At 37.6% G+C, this 12,958-nt stretch overlaps 1 protein-coding gene across 5 annotated transcripts in view; it reads right to left on the bottom strand.

Moving 5' to 3' along the window:
- Window positions 1–12,958, bottom strand: part of FOXP2 (forkhead box P2) — a 454,906-nt gene that overhangs the window by 430,513 nt on the left and 11,435 nt on the right. The gene's annotated exons all lie outside the window — the stretch shown is intronic.

Here is a 12,958-nt window from a genome sequence, read left to right as displayed (position 1 = left end):
GAATCTGAATGCCCGAACACTACAACTATAATGTATTTGTCTTCTGATCCTCTTCCCACGAGGAAAAAATACGCAGAAGAGTGTCCTGTTTTGTTAAAGCCCTTTCTTTTTTTAATTCTGTCAGTTATTGTGTCTTAGGGGCTATTGGAAAGTTGGCTTGTTCTGAGACTACACATACAAACAAACTCCTGTGCATTTATAGTAAAGAAAAAGACTTTGCCTTAGAAGTGAAATATGATGAATTTGATATGGTCTTCAGTTTCTCCTTCTCCAAGCCCCCTGAGAAAGTTCCATAATTTGCACAGAGGATCTTTAACCTTTCCATCGAGAGGAACTCCCCTATTCTTGAGAAGCACAAGTGATCCAACACAGGCATCATTCCAGAGCTTGCAGGGAACCAAGCCAAGAACACTGAAAATAAATACCAAGACACTGAACATCTTCCAAAATTCAGTGAGGATATCACAGAAAAATCAGAAGATGGATGCATTTAACTACAGATAGCATGTACTGCCAGAGTGATACACTACTTAAAAATTTTCAGCTTCTGCACCTTCACATCCAGTTGTACCATTCTGATGGCACTAAGCCAAGAGGTAACAGGTGTGAATACCAAAAATTGCATTACATTCAGATAATACCCCATGAAAAAATACATTTTGGAGTTTTTATATATGTACCTCCGTCGAACAAGTATGTTACCAAAGTTGACTGTGCTTCATAATGAGGTTTCTGATATTTTATCATTTTTCCAAATTTTACTTCACTGAACATTTCTGAATCTGTCTTGGGAGTGCTTTGTAAACAGATAAAAAATCTACGTTACTTTTAACTCCAACTTCAGCAATGAGGTAGCTTCTCAATCACTTTTCTTATTTGAAGCACCTGCAGAAAAAGATTAAACAAATGCCACGTTTTCTGTCCTGTGAAGGACTAAGCATTCAGGAACACATGGTGGGAGATCACAAGGCCATTTAGTTAGTCTCAAATATACCCCAAAATAGGTTAATTCTGTTGGTGGCACGTCTTACAGTGATCAGCACCAGTATTACTTCACACCGCTATGTGCAGCCTGCCATGTCTCTGGCTGACACAGTGGTTTCTTGTACTGAGGGTCTCAAAGCTGGCCTCTTCTGGTTACTCCCTTCATTTCCTTGGGTTGTTCTTTCCAACTTAAAGTAAGGCAAGCAGTGAAATAGAAGAAGCCTTGGAAGATCTAGATGGGAAGATGGCTCGTAGGTTTATCTGATAACAGGGAAAAGCCAGGTCAGTTGATGAACTGACCTTCAGAAACTGTAATCATCTTTGATCACTAAAGTGAGGGAAGCTGAACCAGCAGCATGGGAGTTCCAGCACTGTCAGAAACAAAACCCCCCAGAAAAGGAAAAAAAGAGAAAAGAAGACCTATTTCAGTCTTTGGTAATCCATCTGCTTGAAACAAGCTGCCTGTGCTGCCACATTGCCCTAGCTGCTGTTCTCTGTTTTGGCTGGCAATGGCAAGGAAAGAGCAAAGGAAGCAGACATGACTAAACACTGAACAGTGAGTTAAATCTGCATCATAACATTCTGATGATGAGGCTGTGCAGGTCGGGAAAAGCAGGGCTGGAGTCCAGCACTCTGCTCAGTGAGGCAGCAGCACTCTTCAATGGCTTCATTCTAGGTGGTCCCCACATGAAAGGCAAAGGAGATATGGGGGAACCACGACCATCCTTTCGGTTTTTCATAGCCTTTCTCTCATCTCTGTTTCCAGTTCCTCAACAGCAAAGTATGGCCCTAGGTGCACCAAAACCACATCTATTCTGGAGTCAGAGGGTCACTTTGAGCCAACTCCAGTGCCCTCAGCAATGAAGAAGAAAGGAACCAGAAAATAAATCTCATTACTGGGTCTCAAGATCCCTGGCTATTTCCTTACTTGATAATAAAAAGCAAAATGAGATATAGTGAAGATCCAAGTGCAGCATTAGACACATTCTAGTGTGTATGCTTCAGTACAAAGGCGAGAGAAAGAAAGAAACTACAGTAATAGGATACAGAGCCTCAGTATCACTGCCCCAAGTGATTCAAATCCCTCTAACTTTAGGCAGTTGTTTTCCAAGAAATTAAATACAAATAATACAAAAAATTAAAACAACAAATTCATTCTCACTTGCCTACTGAATGACATTGCAAAAGAGAGAGAATGATCTATCTTTATTTTAAAATTTTTACTTGTCATATTAATTAAGAGCTGCAAGGTCTTCATTTAAGTTGTCTTTGTAACACAATGGCAGTCTGCTAGTGGCAGTTCCAGAAACAAAAACAGAAGGGAAAGGAAATAAACCTCTGAGAAAAATAATCAATAAACTTAAAAAAACTAATTGCAATGCTGCTAATACTGTCACTAGCAAAGCTGATATACTAGCAAGTTTACAGCTCATGCATTCCAGGCTACAACAAAATTATGTATGTATAAATATAAAATGTTCATAATAGAATATAAAAAGTCTAAAATTTTTAAGACTTCATGCTGATCCTTCAGTCTGGCAAATGTTTGTAAAAAGAAAAAAAAGACAGTGTTAAGTAAACATTTCAGTCCTCAACCTTCTTTATATGCCTTTGAACCTTTGCTTTCATGTGCAATACCTGACAGTCCACTGAGAATAAATGCTGAAAGCCCCAAAGATGGCTAAAACAGAATTTCTGACTCAAGAAATAAAGATCAGCTGAATATGATTCCCATATGGCAAACCAGATCAATGGAAAGCAAGACCAAAATTTACAATATCTATACTGTAGAGTACAACATGGAGGTTGTCTTTTATTGCTGGTAGCAAAACTCCCAGTGGCCAAGAATAAAAGCAGACACAAAGATTATACATCCACTAATGGTGAATTATAAAAATATACACTGGTAGATTTCAGAATAGGAAAAGGAAAAAGGGGAAACTTCAAGTCTTTATTTAGTGTTACCGAATACCAATCAGCAATTAGAGCAACCAACTTTCATCACAAAATGCAGGATTATTAATATAAAGGCATGTTTTCAAAGCCAAGGGGGAAAAAATCAGCAGATCAGATTACCTGATATGAAAAGAAACATTCTTTGCTGTAAAACTCAAACAGCTTCAAGGCTACTTTTGTGATAGCATGTGTGGCTGAATGTGAGAGAATGTATAACAATATTACTACTTTTATTTCAAGATTTCCTGTAAAACCTCAGGTCATGCTCATGAAGACTTTCTTAAAAAGCAATGATAAATCTGATGAACAATTTTTAGAACTTGAAAGAAGGACAATTGGAAGGGGGGAGATAATCCAGCAGTCCTGAACCACTGAAACAGCAACGGTAACGCTCTGATTTCTGTTAACAGGGTTCCTCTGTCGGGAATCCCAAAGCAATGTACCTAGCCATCTCTGATGGTGTCTCAGAGGGTACATGTACTAAAAAGGCTGCAGATCAGCAAAAAAGCTGAACTTTACAGATACTTCTAATATAGTTCAGATGGAAATATACTGAAGAGTATTTCTTAAAAGGGTATTTTCTTAAAAGAAAATAACTGCCAATTTATTTAGTAAATGTACAAGTGACTTAATTAAAAAGACACAGAATCATTCCTGAATTTCTGTAAGACATTTGTTCCATTCTAGCAGCAACGCCTCAATAAAATAAAACAGTGAAATTATGTAGTGACTCAAACCTACTACACATTATGCTACACCATCCTTTTACATTAAATAGAAAAGATGATGGCCACAGAAGCACAGAACCCCTGTGGTTCCTAGACAACAGAACTGTCCCAGAAGGCTGTTTTTGGATGTTCCCAGAGAGGTGAGGTTGGAGGCCAAGAACTAGGAACCTCATAGCAATGTTGTCACCTTGATCCCACTTGATTTATAAATAAGTGAAATACCTTGAAACTATACACTGAGAGGTATGATTTGCTTGAGCATTTCCAAAACAGTTTTCCAGTAGGTGGAAATATACACAATATGCATGCCATACCTAGTCTACATGACAGAGATTCTACTGGCATCCAATTTGGATGATCTTCATAAACCACTCCTGGTTTCACAACTGGAGAACAACGCAGTTCGGTCAAGTCAGGCTCCTAAAACACATACTTAAACATGTGTATTAATACTCATTTTCTATGGTACTTCATCAACAACAGTGTGACACACACTTTCAGCATAACCTTAAATCGTAAATGCTGCCACTGAAAAGCAACATGGAAAAAGCAAGGTACAATATATTCAAAGAACTTTCTGAAAGATCTTCTTCCACAAGAGAACTGATAAAGGGGGATCTCATACAAATTCTGGAACCCACAAACCCACTACTCACTTGGAGAAGGTAATTTTACCCCTATCGCTAAAGTCATACCACTGCTAAGATTTAGCTGTGAGACAGATCAAAATTCTGTACAGTTATAAGATACACAGTGAATAGTCTCTTCTACATGGTTAATATACCCTCCCCCTTGTCTCCTTTCTTGGGCACCATTGCCATCATTTAGGCCAATAATCTGTGCATCATCTTTGACTTACACATCTCTCTCAGTCCTCAGAACAAGCATCTAGGTCCTGTAGATCCACACATTTACAAAAGATTTACCTGTAAAAGTTGTAGGATCTTTACAAACACCCTCTTTAAAGTATGGCTCTCCTCTCAATCCACACTCCCATGAACATGCTTATTTCACATCTTGTTCCTATCTTTTGTTCTAGTCTTGACAAATGCAGTCTCGCTCCTCTGACATAAATCCAGTATCCCATTATATATTAATCACTTATCTTCCATGTCAAAGCCTACCTATCATCTCTCATTCTGTATCTAGAGGTAAACTTCCTTCTCCTTTAGGCCCAAGCTGCAGGTTTCCATCATCTATGTGTTATTTTTTCAATTAGAGTGTCTTCAGACTTTTTATCCAGGCTGACACCTCACACATCTGTGAATATCCACAAGACTCACTGATTAACCTCTTTCAAATTGCTTTGGCAGGAGACCTATGGAAAACTTGAAAACAGATTATTTGCTGATGTGCTGTGATGACTCCTTGTTTTCTTGTGTTCCCTTGTCTGTTTCTACCTGTTGTCTCCATCCATATATTTAAATTATCGTATTTCTGGGCTGGGGCTCACGGTTGTTCTGTGTTTGTGTAGCATCTGGCTGTGGAGTTCCAGTCCCTGTCTGGCAGTCTAAAACACTGTCAAAGTACAAATATGGAATTAATGAATATTGATATGCCAATAAGCACACTAGGTACCCTCCCATTTCTTTCAAAAGGAAAAACAGAGAGGTCAAACCAAAATTAATACATTTCCTGCTTATAAGGGACTGCTGACATAATTCCTTCGCCAAATTTGAAAATGTGATAGAAAAGCCCTTAAATTACAGTTTACATTTTCCTAGTGAAAGCTACATTGAAGTCCTTGGTAATTTGTTCTTGTGAGTAACTACTCTTAGCATTAAGAACGGCTCTACTCCTAATGGACTTGTTATGGCTTTAAAAGATAAACTGAAAATCCTTTATCATCAAGTTTCTCCTCTCCATATAGCCCTCTTTTCCATATTGTTAATTTCAGGGACCATCCAAAAAGTACGTCTATGCCAAAAAAAAAACAAAGAAGCAATTTAGTCAGAAACACCTAGCCTCGTTACTCCTGCATAAGAGTTATTTTATATACCCAAGGATATAAAGTCCCACGGAATGTCCACTTTCATTTGATTAGCCAGCAGAAATACCAACGTTTTTTTCAGAGTCACAACTCTCCTCTCTGGTTAGAGATCCCAGTCCTGAAAGTAAAGCCTGTAATGTCATCTCTAGATGTTTTCCCTTACAGTTTTTGTTGTAATTAAATGTTTTATTTGGTCAGGGCTCATATGCTAGTCACACTGCTCTGTATCATTTCTTATCTTCTTAATTGCTTACTTGTTTTGCACTGAATCAGTTGACATATTTACTCTCCACTTTTTTAAATTTTTGATCAGCTTCATACTTCACATTCACAGAACTAGCAAGTTAACCAGCATTCATGATACCTTCAAGTTATCAAAAGATAAAAAGGAATCCTAACCTCTCACTATTCTGTATTATTCTCTTAAAATTTCAAAACCATTTTTCCTAAAACTAAAATTGTTGGAGGAAATAAAGCAGGACCATTCACCAAAAATTAAACAAAACAAGAAAAGCTTTATCATGTAATACATTACTATAAAAAATAATTAGTTTTAATTCTCCATTGTGAATCTAATCTTCAAAGATTTTCAATATCTAAAAACATAGTACATCCTTCTCTCACATTTTTATCCCTGTGGCATAACTGTCAAAAAAAGCAAATTAGAGCCACACCTCTAAACTGTAAACTGACTTTATTCATCATTCCTCTTACCCTTTCACAAGCACAACGCCATTCCTACCAACTCAACTTTCTGCACAGCATTCAAGATCAGCACAGTGCCAGCATCTTCTCTGACGAGCCTTGGCTGCGGAGGACGAAGCCCTGCAAACCGCAGAATATCTGCGTACAAAGGGGTAATAGCCCGATTCTGCAACACGCAGTTCAGCAAGTTTTTACACATCCTGTTAATTATATTATTATCGGCAAACAAGCCAAAGCAGCTGAGCTCTGCAAGAAGTTTTACAAAGGTATAATGGAGTTAACCAAAGGGCATTAGTAAGTACCGAAGGAAAATGGGGGAAGAGATAATAAACACAGGCTACTATTCCCTGTTTCAAGCATAAGATTAATTTTCTACTGTATCCCTAAACAAATTAGTTGAATCTCTAGCTGTACAGATATCAGGTTCCACTTTAACTTTTTCCTGATATATCTGACATTTCAGCTGATACAAAGCAGTTTCCATTGTACAATGATTTCAGGAAAAATGTGATGGTTCCTTGTACTACCACTGTATTTTATGCAGCTCCTTCACTTTATAGTATGCCTCTAGTTAGGTAAAGTTTTAGGATCCTCCTTCCTTGAAGAAATCTTTTTTTTAGAATCACTCACTCCATTATTAGGATCAACTTTAAATAAGCATAAGAGAAAAGAAAACTGAAAAAGTACAAGCAAGCAAAAGCAAATAGAAAAATTTCAGAGCTACACTCTTGAAAATTAGCAGTGCTCTTGAAAACCTCCAGAAGCAAAGATTAGAATGGATACCAGCACAGAAAGGTCTCTTTGTCCCATATCTTGTTTCCAGCACTGAGTATTTCACAGCATGCTTCAGGGGCATGCTTGCTTAGCCCTGCAGCCCTGATGAGCTGCTGTCGGCACGCAGGGCACCAATTGGCCTTACCAAGATTCTGGTCCCGGCCATCCAGGAGCACTAGGGCCCTAATACTCTCTATTTTCACGAGCCAGAGATTTTTACAGCTGAGCATGAGATGAGTTAAGGCACTCTGGAGAGCTAGAAAGCAAGTTAAGCTGTCTGCATAGATATAACCTTTGTATTTTCTGACAGTTCTACAGCAAAGAAAATTCACTGTAATCCCAGAAGTTTGAAGACCATAATTTGGCTCCTTAAAAAATGGGGAAGAGCACAAATTTCCCTTCCCCCTTCACCCTTTCATTTCAACAGGATTATATTTCTTCTTGTTTTTTTATTTCAAAACATTTTTAGTCTGGTCTGTCTTAAGATTTCACAACTCTCTTGCTTGTCCATTATGTATGTATGTGAAAATTTGTATACTGCCAACTTCAGTAGGTGAATGACGTGTTTTCCTTTATGTGGACAAACTCATACAGAGGGAGAACATACACCTTTTCAGTCAACTACATAACTACTTGTAAGACAGCAGAGGAGTGTGAGGCACTAGAATTCCTAGTTGCTATTTCTAAGCGCATAGCATAGTCAAATAAGATTAACTGTAACAACATCTTCCTTTGCATCATCTGCAAGGTGACTGAATTTCACTCTGTTAATGAAAATTATGGGCTTCTACTTGGGCCAAGTTAACCAAGTCAATTATCATTAAGAGAGTAAAACCTCTGTAGTGAGGGTCACATTGCATTACTGTGACTTAAGCATTCAACTTGGCATGAGCTTTCTGAAAGGCCATATGGTAAAGCCAAAGATGAGCCATAGCTCTCCTGGACTAAATACCTGAATCATATTTTTAATTCTGCATGAAGTGACTATAGCACCAACAGTCATCCCTCCATTTTACAGATAAGATAACTGAGAGTGATCTCCATTAAAGAAACAGTACTGAACCTTAACAGTAATTACCATGAAAGGCATAGGCATTTCAACAATACTCAGTGTAAGAGATGGGCCTATTATTCTTGTTTCTATCTAAATCTGCCTTAAATTAAAAGATACTTGAATGTAAAACAGGATGTTCACTTTCTCTTTCTAAATAAATAAGATCACGCAAACACAACAGCTTTCACAACAGAGTCTATAGCAGGTGCAGAAATCATGTTTCATGAAATAAATGTGCACTACTTAGTATTCATTTCAGTTTGCAGTGGTTTGTTACTGTTTTGAATCTTATTTATTTGTTTACTAAAATACTTAAGTTATTAGCAGTCAAATTTAACATCCCATACAAACATACAACTGTCAATGGAAGATTAGACTAAAAAAAATACAATATTCTGAACAAGATTATACTGAACTGCAAACAAAAGTGGCAAAAGCAATTAATCAACCTTAAGAGAGCAAAAGCTCTAGATCAACAATAGGGCTTAAAACAAACCAAAACTTTGCCAATGATTACAAAAATGGTCTATTTTATTTCAAGCACTGGATTTTTAAGAAAGGCTTCAAATTGTTTAAATTGCAGTCTAGAGACAGAAACATCACTTACATAGTTATTCAACACATTCAAGTTGCTAGTATTCTTTTTACTTCTTCCCACTTAAAACAAAAATGCAGGTCTTAAATGAAGTCTATAGTTGTGGAAGAATCAATGTCCTTGATGTTAGACAGCAATAATCAAATTGGGCAAGTCAAAGTACAGCATTTTAGGACAACCTGATTTGCAGTACTGCTGACAATTAGGGTTTTTTGTTTTTTTTTTACTATTGTAAAGCTCACTAAAACTGTATCAAGTACTTCAGATTTTCCAAGTGTAAACGAAAAAGTAGAATTTTTATTGTGTGCAGAACATGTTTTGTGGGAGAGGGATGGTAGAGCAGGAAGCAGTTTGGGTACAATTATTAGCTGTTTTATGCAGGCCTTGTTACAAGACATACACACAAGTGAAGTAAACTTAACTTACAGAATTTCTCTCAAAGCATTAGAAAATTCCAATATGAATGATGAACACATATGTACTAGTTAATTCACTTTCTCCCAAATCTTCTATGACGAACTGAACAGTAGCAACTACTACCGCTGTACTCAAAATGTACAGAATGCTTTGCAACAAGGAAATCTAATGAACACACTTCAGCAATAATATGCACTTCACCTTCCAGCTCACACATCCACATTAACCTGTATAGGCACTGTAAGAGACACCAAGACAGCTCCATTACAACACGTTTTAAGAAAAACAGTCCCATTTTCATCATTCTATAATTCAAGAAAACAGAAGATTTGGGGGCTAATTCAACAACTGTTTTCCAAATAAACATAATCACTCATTTTTTTAACTCAGAGTTTTCTTTTGACTGGACAAGCACAGCACTTTCATCTTGAAATGAAAGCCAAAACACTAACACAGGAATAGGAGGAAGAGGTTTAATTGGTGCCTACTTTTGACACTACACATCAGGCGAGAACTGAGCTATCAAGCCTGTTTAAGATGTTCTAATCTGCAGCAAAGCCCAGAGAAGCTGTTCCGTTCCATTGGCTTGATGTCACTTCAGCTTATCTACAAGGATTTTTAAATCTAGGGAAAAGTGGTTGGCCAAAAGAAACATTAAAGTCTGCCATTGTAAGATTATTCTCTGTTAGCTTTTCATCCATCGTTTTCATTCACATTCTTTATTTCCTAATGATCTTACTTTACTGAGGTGTCCTGCTTGAAATGAGGAGAGCACCATATGATGAATGCTATGGCAGTACAGGCACCAACAACCACAATCTTACATGTAGACAGGGAAGTCCTCATCCCAAACTTGTGGTCTGCAGCATCTGATCTGTACTTCTCAGTTCAAGAAGTAAATCAAACTGCTTCCTACCAAGGGCTGGAAGACCCAAGAAAAGCCTAAATGTGGCCACTGATGACACAAAGGTTCTTGAGCACGTTCAGAAGCAATCCCGTCTGCGCTGGGGGGTACCTATGCTCCACTTTCAGGGAGGGGAAAGTGAGTGTTGACATTTTTAGAGGGTTTAGTTCGTTCTATCCATTCCCAACACCGGGACACAAATGATATCAACTGAATCCAGTCAACAAAAGTCTGGAGGGAGATAACAGACCTCTTTTCTAGAGCTCACAGTATTTACCCACAGAGCAGAAAACTTGTGCTGTGGCCTCTCCTCGGTCTGGGAAGAGCAAAACCCACCTTACACATATTCCAGAGAAGTCCCTTAACTAGCAGCCTGTGGGACAGGCTAGGGAAGAAGCTTTCAGTTGCTCCTCTGGTTGAGACTGGGCCACAGCAAGAAGCTCATTAGGGACACACAAGCTCAGAGGACAGGCAGAGGCTCTGGGCTCTCCTCCAGAGATCACACACACATTTCACATTCAAGTCATTCAATAAACTGTATGAAACAGCACTGAAGAAAAGGGACAGAATCCAGGACCTCTGCCCATCACAAAACTCTTCCAATTATAATATTATTTTTCTTGTTCATCTCCATCATGATTCAAGCCCATTCTAGAGCTCAGAGGATTGTAACATAATTATCCTTCGATAGTATTAAGCAAATTAACAGCGCAGTGCTTTAGATGAGGAATACCCTGGACAAAGAAACACGTACCCAGGATAGCATTGACACTATCACCTAAATCAGAATATATTTTCACATATCTTTCTATTTGTAAGAGCTCTCATTAAAAGTGTAAAGCGAACACTTTCCTTATGCAGTTAAATTACCCTTTTAAAAAAAAGCTTAGAGATGTCTAATTTCTCTTAGAAAATTACTGCACAAAAATAAGACACAAGAAAAACACATTGTCTTCTGAGACGATGATAAAATTTGTCTAGATTAACTAAAAAGACATATTTGAGCAATACTGCAAGACCACCAAAAGAAATAGGTTTAGCTAATTTTTCTCACTTGGGGAGTCTCTCTCTCAATGGGTTGTTATCTTCTTAATTTTTCTTCTGTGTAAATGCCAGGGCCATCACAAGCCAGTACAGAATCCAAGCAGTCAGTAAAAAACATAATAATCTCTGAACATGATAAGCAATGTAAAAACCTGTTTGTGCTATCCTTTGTCCAAACAGTCTTAACTTATACTGAGGAAATATCTCCAGTCCACATCCAAGGTTTTCTCTTCAGAGAATCTAACTCAGTTCAAGCAGTTACTATGCCTAGATTATGACTAATATCTCCCTCTCCAAAGTCTTTCAGCAACTGAATGGGAAGTGGCAGACAGATTAAATTAGAAGATCAGAGTTTACAGTCACTGAGCTTCAGAAAGCAATTTATGGCCATTCACTACTTAATTATCTCAACATCTCATAATCATTAATGAATTTATCTTTACTGCATTGAGATTAAGCAACTCTCCTGAAGTTCCACAAGAAATCCACATCTGAACCAAGAATTTTAATTATAAATTTTAGGATAGCACTTTTGTCTACACCATCATCTTTCTTCATGATGTTAGAAGCAGTTACTTTCAATTGCATGAGCTGTGACTGTTGCCCCCCCCCACCATCTGCTTAAGATAAAAACTAATGTTTACTTCTCTTTCAGCCATTCTTGCCCACTACATCCCTACCACTGTGCTCACCCCTAAGCACAACAGTTTACTGAACATGAGAAAAACAACTTTAAAAGCTTTTTTTTTCCAGGTATAGGCCGACAGTCTGACACATGCAAAACCTGCTCCCTGACTCCAACCCACAATGCCCCCTTGAGGCAAAAAGGAACTGAAATGAAAAAAAAAAAAAAAAGCTGAACAGTGGGAAAAGAAGAAGTGGGAAAAGAGCTTTCTAAATTCACTGGGAGGAAAAAAAAAAAAAAAGACAAAACCCAGGAAGACTATCCATATTTAGAACATTGATCTTATCCTTCTCTGGGCTGGGATCACTGCCCAAGCAGTTGGGGTTTTCTTCCTGACCTCTTTTCTGGTATGAAACCACCACCTTCACTCCTATTTAGAGCAGCTTCAAGAAGGCTGCAGGAAGGAAAGTTCTGAAATCTTTTTCATGTACTCCAAATTCTATATATATACTTAGATATCTCCTAAAAGAACTAGAAGAATTATTTCACTGTTAATTTATGACTCTGAACAAACCTGTACCTTTTCAAGGCAATCAAAGACAAACTAATATCTGTAGATATAAGCAAGAAGTACCAATATTTGCCATTTTGAAAAACTTGTCTTTGTAGTGATCTCTAGAGATCTCCAAAAGGCATGGCCCATGTCTGCTTGTCAAGAGCTCAACAAGAAAGGAAAGATTATTGGGAGGCTTCCAACATTGTGGCTCAAATCTCCGTTTCAGATTGCTCTACTTGAAATACAGAGAAGGAAAGAACTATAATTTATCAGTTGTATCTGCTACCCTTTGTGTATTTTTGTATACATCAGAAGTAGAGAAACTTTCTGGAGGCAATAATTTTCATTAGGTCATTAATTACCAGAAAGAAAGATATTGGAGAACAAAACACATCTTCTCAACATACTGTACCATCTTCCTTTAACAGGCACACACAAAACACAATGAGAACAAATTACATTCAGATGGCACTAGAAATAATGTTCAGGATTTTAATATTACTCTCCTTACTACAACTATATAAAACTCTCTGAATAAAGGTTACCTCTAACACTTCTTCCAACTCTTAAACATATTAAAAAAACCTCTTATTACAATGTACATTAAACCACAACACAAGAAAAGG

Source organism: Apteryx mantelli, chromosome 1 (assembly GCF_036417845.1).
Source record: "Apteryx mantelli isolate bAptMan1 chromosome 1, bAptMan1.hap1, whole genome shotgun sequence".
NCBI classification, from domain to species: Eukaryota; Metazoa; Chordata; class Aves; order Apterygiformes; family Apterygidae; genus Apteryx; species Apteryx mantelli.
The sequence above is the reverse complement of the archived record's forward strand: the minus strand, read 5'-3'. Positions and strand labels throughout refer to the sequence as shown.